The 9,641-nt window shown below is 37.6% G+C and overlaps 1 pseudogene; it reads left to right on the top strand.

Annotated features, from left to right (window-relative positions):
• Window positions 1-2,167: 2,167 nt before the first annotated feature.
• Window positions 2,168-2,296, top strand: LOC132541513 (U2 spliceosomal RNA; annotated as a pseudogene).
• The last annotated feature ends 7,345 nt before the right edge of the window (window positions 2,297-9,641 follow it).

Raw genomic sequence — 9,641 nt, 5'->3', positions numbered from 1 at the left:
AGCTCTCAGTCCCAGGCTGCCAAACATTGCCTAAGAAAGTCACAGAGCCAGGCTGACTAGTTCCACGACAGCTCTGAGGTATCCAGAGTCAGCTGGGCCTTTGCTGCTCCTTGACATTACTTGTTCTCATCAGTGATTTACAGATCCTTATTTCCCCAGTAGTGTCAATACTAAGATGTTGTCCTAAGCACTCTTTTATTTCTTACGTGATACGATTTTGGAAATAAAGTTAGTGCTTGGGCGGAGGGTAGATAGCATAATGGTTGTGCAAACAGATTCTCATGCCTGACGCTCCAAAGTCCTAGGTTCAGTCCCCCATAACAACATAAGCCAGAGATGAACGGTGCTCTGGTTGAAAAAAAAAAAAAGATTATAAAGTCAGTGCTTGATTCCACTTCCTTTCTGCATCTAATAGCTCCTATTTCCTTGGATCTTAGAAAAGTATTGCGTTTTCCTACACTCAATACCTTGTATTCTTTTAGTCAAGTACTCCCTCTTTCCTTAAGGATATCACATATTTTATGACATATTTTCAGAACAATTTTTTCTTGGTCCAGGTTCTCCCTGGAATTTGTTTTCTTTTTTGAAAAAAAAAAAAAAAGTCACCTACTCCTTGTGAACTAATTCGTCACCAATTCCAAAGTCCAATAATGTCTCCTCTTTTCAATTCTATTTTAATGCAATCAATATAACTGACTCTTTATAATGTTTCTAATTCTCTCCCATGTTTCCTCTATCAGTCTCCTATCCACATTTATTATTTTTCTTTTTGTATTTCTATCTTCTTTCTTTCTCTTTCTGTTTTTTTCTAATTCAGAGAGAGAGAGAGAGACAGACAGACAGACATGGAGAGAGAGAGAGAGAGCCACCAGAATTTTCTCTAATTTTATAAAACTCCCCATGTGGTCTCCTGGACCATGAACATGGTAAACTATGACCTTATGAGGTCTCTCTCTTGACTCGTGTTTCATATATATATTCCTGTTTTTATTCTATTTTTCTCTTCTGACTTGATAGGACACGGCACCCCATTTTTATAGGGTAGGACAAAGATAAATTTAGAGAGGAGGGAGACAAAGACAACAGGAAAGATAGACACCTACAAACCTGCTTCAGAGCTTGTGAAATGACCTTCTGCAGGTGGGAAACTGGGGCCTTGAACTGGAATCCTTATGTGAGTCCTTGCTATTTGTACTATGTGTGCTTAACAGAATAATTTCTTTATCCTTATTCCTTTCCATTCTATCTGTGATGTGTCTTGATGTGTGTAGGCCTGGGTCGGTTATAGCACTCTCTGGGCTTATTGAATTTTTTTATATATTTATTTTCCCTTTTGTTGCCTTTGTTGTTTTATTGTTGTAGTTATTATTGTTGTTACTGATGTTGTCATTGTTAGATAGCACAGAGAGAAATGTAGAGAGGAGGGGAAGACAGGGGGGGAGAAAAAGACAGACACCTGCAGACCTGCTTCACCATCTGTGAAGCGACTCCCCTCTAGGTGGGGAGTCGGGGCTCAAACCAGGATCCTTAATGCAGGTCCTTGTGCTTAATGCCATGTGTGCTTAACCAGCTGTGCTACTCCCCGTCTCCTGGCTTATTGTATCTTTTTTTTTATTTTTGATTTATAAAAAGGAAACATTGACTAAACCATAGGATAAGAAGAGTATAACTGCACAATTCCCACCACCAGAACTCTGTATCCCATCACCTCCCCTAATAGCTTTCCTTTTTTTTTTTTGAAGATAGCAATAGAAATAGTAACTTTATTTTTTAATTTATTTTTAATTTAAGAAAGGATAAATGAACAAATCCATAGGGTAGGAGGGGTACAACTCCACACAATTCCCACCACCCAATCTCCGTATCCCACCCCCTCCCCTTATAGCTTTCCCATTTTCTATCCCTCTGGGAGCAAAGTTAATTTCAAAGATTTCCTATTCTTTAACCCTCTGGGAGTATGGACCCAAGGTCATTGTGGGGTGCAGAAGGTGGAAGGTCTGGCTTCTGTAATTGCTTCCCCGCTGAACTTGGGCGTTGACAGGTCGATCCATACTCCCAGTCTGCCTCTCTCTTTCCCTAGAGGGAAAGGGCTCCAGGACAAATTGGTGGAGTTGACTCATCTGGCACCTGGTGATTGACAAGAGAGTTAACATACAAAACCAAACAAATCTCTTCTCAGCCTTTTGGACAAGATCAAGTGCAGTATCTGTTCTTATCAGTTTAATATTTGATACATCCTCTATCTGGCTTATTGAATCTTAATGTCCTTTCTATTGTTTAGAGTGGGATAATTTTCTTCTATTATCTCCTGTAGTGTTCTTCCTCCCCTTCCTCTCTTTCTTCTGGCAAGCCAATAATGCATATAGCACTTCTTTCCATGTCACTCTATGTGTCTCTATTGTTATTTTCAGTGTCTCTTAATCTCTTTTTTAGTTCTCTTACTTCTTGTTGAGTTTTCTCTATTTATCTTCAACCTTGATTCTGTTTTCTGCCTCAGTCATTCTGCTGTCACTTCCTTCAGCTGTTTTATTTGGTTTATTTTTTTTACCCTGTTCAGTTACTGTGTTAACTTGTTACACTAATTGGACTCTTAAAGTGGCTATTTCATCATTTAGCTCACTAATTATTTCAAGATAATTTGTGTCTTTTTTCAGAGTCTCATTTGTTGTTTTCCTTTTTCTGAAAATATTCCCTAACTTCTGTGATTTTTGTCTCAGTTAGTGTTTGGATATTTGCCTCATTCTTATTGGCTTCTGGACTGTTGGAATTTGTTTTGGGGCTTTTATCTTGCTTCATTTCTGCTCTGGGTTTTTTTGTTTGTTTGTTTGGTTGGTTGGTTGGTTTTACCTTGTACTTGGTGACTTTTGAAATGTGTGTCCTGTGTGCTGCTATTCAAATATTGTATGAGGTAGCCTCTGATCTTTGGATCCTGGACTCCTGAAGCCAGTCACCTTCTGGTGTGTCTCAGGAGTGGGTGAAATTATTCTAATGGAGACATGATGTTTTTAGAAAATCAGAGGTAGATTCTCTTGTGCTCAAACTGAGGAGAAAAGTAGACAACTGGAATAGCAAGATGGTGCCCTTATATACTGTGCACAGTTTCTTGAGTCTTGAAGTGTCCCTTTATCACCTATTTTTAATCCACTGATTATACTTGTCTGGATTGACTTGTGTTTAAGTGAGTTACTTAAGGGTTCCCAAAAGCCTTTTTTTTATGTATTCACTTCACTCATGTAGAGATGGAATAATGATACACCGAAATTTTTCCCCATTGGAGAGATGCTAATGCCTCTTGAAATTCTTTCTCTTTCTCTTTTCCTTCCTTTCCTTCCTTCCTTCCTTCCTTCCTTCCTCCCTTCCTTCATGAAGCACTACTAGCTATATTTTATGGTGGTGCTAGGAATTGAACCTGGAACCTCTGGTAACTCAGGCATGAAAACCTGTTATGCTATCTGTGACACTATTTCCCTGATCTTACCTGGATATATATTTTTTAAGTTTCAAGTTATCTATCTAAGTATTGTACTTAAATTCTCAGAGATAGTTTCTGGGGTCAAATCAAAAAGACCTGACTATTGATTCCAGCTTAACTATTTACTCATTACGCAACCTGTGAATATAGACTAAATTCTCTGGGTTTAAGTTTCTTCATTTGCTAAATGAACATAAGTACCTTGTAGAAGTGTAGGGAGAATAAGAAAGGATATACCTAGTTTGACAAATACATTAAAAATGGTGCACACATAATAATAGCTGCTACTCGGGGCTGGAAGATAGCTCACCCACTGAAGTGTATAGTTTACCATGTGAGAGGACCCAGGATTAAGTACCCAGTCACCACAAGGCAACATTTGCATGGGAGTTGGTGGGTGGTGGAAACTATTCTGTCTCTTCTTCTGTTTCTCATTCTCTATCTAAAAAGTAATAGATTCACCAGGAGTAGTAGAATTGTGCAGGTAATAATCCTGGTGGGAAAAAAAATTCTGTCACTGCCTTTTCTTTACACAATAAATTGATCTGGATATATTTTATTTTAAAATATTTATTTTATTATCTATTAAAAACTGAGAAAGAAAGGAAATCACTTCACTCTGGCATATATGGAGCTGGAGGTCAAACTCAGGACTTTATTCTTGAGAGTTCAATGCTTTATCCATTGCAATACTTCCTGGTTTACGGAACTTAGTAAACTTTAATATATTCTCCAGTTTTAACTATCTAAATTTTCTATATTATCATTACCAAATTCCTTCTTCATAACAGTGACCCTTTCTTACACGTTCTGAAGAAATATTCAAAGGTCAAATAGTCAATCTGGTTTGTGGGATCCTAATGAGATCATATATCAGTAAACATTTTGAAAAATTAAATTTTAGATTATCTTTTAAAAAAAGTTAACTATGCCTCATTTCAGTATTTTCAAATAATCATGTGAAATTGGCCTTGTCTTCAATTCAGAGACTACTATAGGATTTTTTTCTCTCTAATTTCTCTCTTGTTTTCACAATATTTTATTATATCAACCCTCTTCCTTATTTCTAGATTACACAGTGGTATAATAGCACATGAAAACATCCTAAGGGAATGTAGCGTCAGGTTTTCAATATGAAGGTGCTTAGTTTATAGGAAAATACAAAGTGGAAGGATAGAGGCTAGTCATTCTAATATATATATGATGTTCACTAGACTCTTCATGATTGAGGCACTCTTTGGCCCAGACACCTGAAATGTTTGCTGATGACAAATGACTGAGTCCCTTTCTGGTTTCACAAAAGATCTCTATCCTTTCCCTAGAGGCAGCCTACTGATTCATTTAGATTTTGGTGACCAAAATATTTATTTTAAGGCAATTCTAAAGAGCCATCTCAACTCCAAGATTGAATGGACAAGCCTGAGGCCTTGCTTAAAACCTTTCTCTCAGCCCAAACTTGTCTACTTCATCTAGTAGTAGAGACTGTTTTCTTTGAATAAAATATTTGGATGCGATTCTTTATCTAAGAGTCTATTTCCTGGGAAATCTGTTCTACTAGATTCACTATTATTAAATATTCGACCATACTTGTACAGATCAAATAACTTTAAGATCAGAAATTTTCTGCATCAGCTTCAAGTCCAGACTCAGTCTCCTGAGTGTTTTGAAGTCACCCTCTGTCATATGAACAATAGTATTAACTTAGCCAACTTCTAAAGATACAAGAGAAGAATGGAAGTAGAACATAAGATATCTATTAAATATAGTTCTTACCTAATTTTTATGAAGCAGTGAATATAACCTTAGAAGATCAATGAATGAGCCAGGTTATTTGACCTTCTCTATAAAGTGGTTGGCTTTTTAAAAGTTATCTGTGGACACACTTTAGGTTCATGAAATAAGCCAATATAACTTTACAAAATCTATATGGGCTCACAGACATGATATTTCTGGGAAAGCATAAGTGTTCAAAACCAACTGGTAATCTCAGATAGAGTACATATATGATAAATGAGTTTACTCTCTCTTCTGGTCATCCTCTACTATAAAAACATAGTGAGAGAACTACCTTTCCACTTGTCATATGCCTACTCAACTAAAAATCAAGGAGCAAACAGTTGGTGCCTATACCAAGAAGATAAAGCACCAGTGAAGAATGATCCAACCATCTCATACATACAGTCTCTTTCATTTACGTGTAAGTGCACAACTGAGAAACTAGCTTAAAAATAGAATAGTAATTCAATTATGTAACTTAATAAATCATAACTTAAAATGCTAATAATTTTCTCATGAACAGGATTTTATCACTCTGAACTCTTTTCCAAACATGGAAAGACAGAGGGAAAGAGGGGAAGATACACCAGGACCAAATACACTGTGGTAGGGTTGCTGTTCAAACCTGGCTCATACAAATGACAGAGCAGGACCATTATCCAGATCTTGCTTGCCTTAAATTTAAGGTTTACGTTAGCTGTGTTCAAATTTATTGATCACAAGTGTTTTTACACACACACACACACACACACACACACTACTGACTATGAAGGGCTGTTATTGTGTGAGTTATACTATCAGTATTTATGAAAGAGTAAAACATAGAATTATATAAAGTATCCACTAATCTATTTAAATTATAACACAAATATTGACCTAACATAAATGACATGTTTTGTTAAAAGAGTTTTTTTCCAGGTCAAGAATATATCTCAACTAGTTGAGAAAAGAAAACTCCTGACCTGATTCTTGGAACTGCATTACTGGGGTGATCCTTTCTCCTTCTATGTCAAACTTTCTTTCTCTACCTCATATGAAATAAATAGAATATACATAAAAATATTTTCCTACTCCAAAGTAGAATCATTTATTTTCAGTTGATACATCTGTTTATTGGATAGAGACAGAGAAATTAAAAGGAAATGGAAAAGAGAAGATAGGGAGAGAGAAAGAGAAACATCTGTATGACAATTTCACTATTCTTCCCCCCGCAGATGGGGACTACCCAGATCTTTGATTATGATAAAATGTATGCTCAACCAGGTATGCCATATACCCAGGCCCCTATTCTGCTGCTGCAGATGCCCCTTTTTCTTCTCCTTCTTCTCCTCCTCCTCCTCCTCCTCCTTCTTCTTCTTCTTCTTCCTCCTCCTCCTCCTCCTCCTCCTCCTTCTTCTTTCCTCATCTTCTTTTCTTCTTTGCAGCATGTTTAAAGTATATATCAACAATCTGACCTCATACATATGTATACTTTTAAGTATGATCAACTGAAAAAGAACAGGATATTTTAGAAGAGTATGGTGAGTACAACTCTGTGATATGATATAAACTGACATACATTGATTTCTTAAGTTTAATTTAAATGTTGAATCTGAAACTATATTGTGAACTTTTGACACTTTGAATGTGTCTTTTAGCCTGGCATGGTTTTGTAGCATCATACATCAGTGCTTTATAATTTATTGATTCAAGAGAATTGTGAAGTTTTCAAATGTTAGCTTATTTCCTTCCACAATCTTTTTTTTTCTTAGAGGATCACATTTATGAAAAGCATCTGTCAATTATCTCATGAGAAAAGAATTATCTTGTTAAATTTTTGAAATCTCTCCAAGTTAAAAATTTTCCCCAAATTCTTATATTTGAAATTACAATTTTAAATTTCATTTTGACTTAAATGTTCACAGCTCATCATTGCCAGGAAACAGTGTGTATGTATCTTGACATAGAAAATCCAACTATTTCATTTATGACAAAATGTCTCCAAATACATAAGTTTGGCTAGCTAGTTATGTACACCAGTAGTTCTTTTTAAGTGAAACTGATGTCCCATGGAAAATGTAGCTAGAGAGGCTGGTGGTGGACCACTTGGTTGAGCGCACATGTCACACTGCACAAGGAGCCGGGTTCAAGTCCCTGGCACTCACCTGCAGGGGGAAAGCTTTGTAAGTGGTGAAGCAATGTTGCAGGTGTCTCTCTGTCTCTCTCCCTCTCTCTTGGCCCCTCCTCTCTTGATTTCTGACTGTCTCTATCCAATAAAGAAGTAAAGGTATAAAAGAATAGTAATCTTATATAAAAAAAGAAAATGTAGCTAGTTCAGCTCACAATTCAAACTATCAAAGAAGAGCTATGCTTGAAACAAACCGCATGTTTCACTGTGCAGGAGCAGTTCATTTTGTGTAGCTTTCATTTTGCCACACTAGGTATTTTTAAAAGGTATACTACTACACAAAAGACCCCTTTGTGGGCCCCCATAGGACCTTGCCCCTCAACATGATCAACCACAGTAGAGAATGTTCCATCCTCTGAAGTGATGCTGGGCAACATATTCTATCTTCCACCTAAGGAAGATAGGTCCTGAAATTGGTGCAGCTTGGAACATTCTTACTCATGACCACAGAATGTGAGTGCAGATCTACAGGGATACAGAGGTCACATAGGCTCCTAAGTTGAATATGGGTCCCATATCAGATCAAATCGATGGGGTTTACAATCAACAATATTTATACCTTTCCCATATTTTGAAGATACGCTCTTCCCTGATCAAGCTTTCTAGTCCTTTTTCAAGCCATGACATCATCTCCCCAGACAATAACTTGGATCCACCTCTATGTCAGATGTCAGGCTCAAGAAAAAGAAAGAAAGAAAGAAAGAAAGAAAGAAAGAAAGAAAGGAAGTAAGGAAGGGAAAGAAGGAAGGAAGGAAGGAAGGAAGGAAGGAAGGAAGGAAGGAAGGAAAGAAGGAAGGTGCAAACTAGTATAGTCATGGACTCTTTGGAATATAACTAAAATAGTACTACTATCTACAAAAACAGAGACACCCCCCAACTCTTCATCTGAACTATTACAGCCTGTAGGTTCATGATTAGTCAACAATTTGTTTGTCTCTATATGTTAACTCTTATTTCAGCCACCAGGTTCCAGATGCTGACATGATGCCAACTGGACTTCCCTGGGCAGACAACCCCACCAATGTGTTCTGAAACCCCACTTCCCCAGAACCCTGCCCCACTAGGGAAAGAGAGAGACAGCCTGCGAGTATAGATTGACACCCCCCCCCAGCACCCATGTTCAGTGGGGAAGCAATTACAGAAGCCAAACCTTCCCACTTCAGCACCCCATAATGACCCTGGGTCCATGCTCCCAGAGGGATAAAGAATAGGAAATCTATCAGGGGAGGGAATACAGAGTTCTGGTGGTGGGAATTGTGTAAAATTGTATCCCTCTTATCCTATTGTTTTTTTGTCAGTTTCCTTTTTATAAATATTTTTTTAAGTGTACTACATGAAAGATTTAATAAAAGATACAGTTCATATAGCTGTAAAACATTTTTTGAGACATTATTATTATTTCCTTCACTGAGTATTTATATTTCCTTCATGGGAAGCATGTGGTGATGACTGTTGCTATTACTGGAAAATGCCACTGCTTTAATTCCAGCCGGGGCATCACCAGCCTTGTAGCTCACTAAAATCTCGTAGTTACAGCCAGGGAGTTAATGTAGTGGATGGAGCATTAAATTCTCAAAAATGAGGTGCTTTGATTCCCCAGTGCTGCATGTGACAGAGTGGTGCTTTGGTGTTCTTGCTTCTACTTTCTCTTTTTCAATAATCACTAAGTAAATATTAAATTAAAAAAATTGGTTTCCTGGGTTATTGCTGAGGCTCAGTGCTGGCACGACAAATCCACTGCTCTTGGTGGCCTTTTTTTTTTTTTTTTTCATTTCATTGGATAGGACTGAGAGAAATTGAGGGAGGAGTGGTAGGTAGAAGGGAAGAGAGAAAGTGAGAGAGAACTGCAGACCAGCTTCTCAGTCTATGAAGTGTAACAACCCTGCAGGTGGCAATCCAGGGGCTGGAACCAGGATCCATATGCGGGTCCTTGCACTTAGTACTGTGCATGCTTAACCAGGTGCACCACCACCTGACCCCCAAAAGAAAATTTCTTAACTGTATTCCGGGGGCATGTGGATCACAGTCTGAGAAACATCGCTGTAGACCAGAGCAAAAGTCATGCTACTTTTTGCTGAGCCCTGAGCATAATAGCTTCACATTCCACCAATGCACATAGGATAGTAGACATGCAAATCTCAGTAGCCCTCTCTTGTCCTATTGTCACCCAAATAGACAAATACAAAACTAAGTGGGAATGTGGAAATGAGTTTAAAGAATGCAAAT

This window comes from Erinaceus europaeus, chromosome 11, assembly GCF_950295315.1.
Source record: "Erinaceus europaeus chromosome 11, mEriEur2.1, whole genome shotgun sequence".
NCBI lineage: Eukaryota > Metazoa > Chordata > Mammalia > Eulipotyphla > Erinaceidae > Erinaceus > Erinaceus europaeus.
Note: the sequence above shows the minus strand (reverse complement) of the source record. Positions and strands in the feature narration are given on the sequence as shown.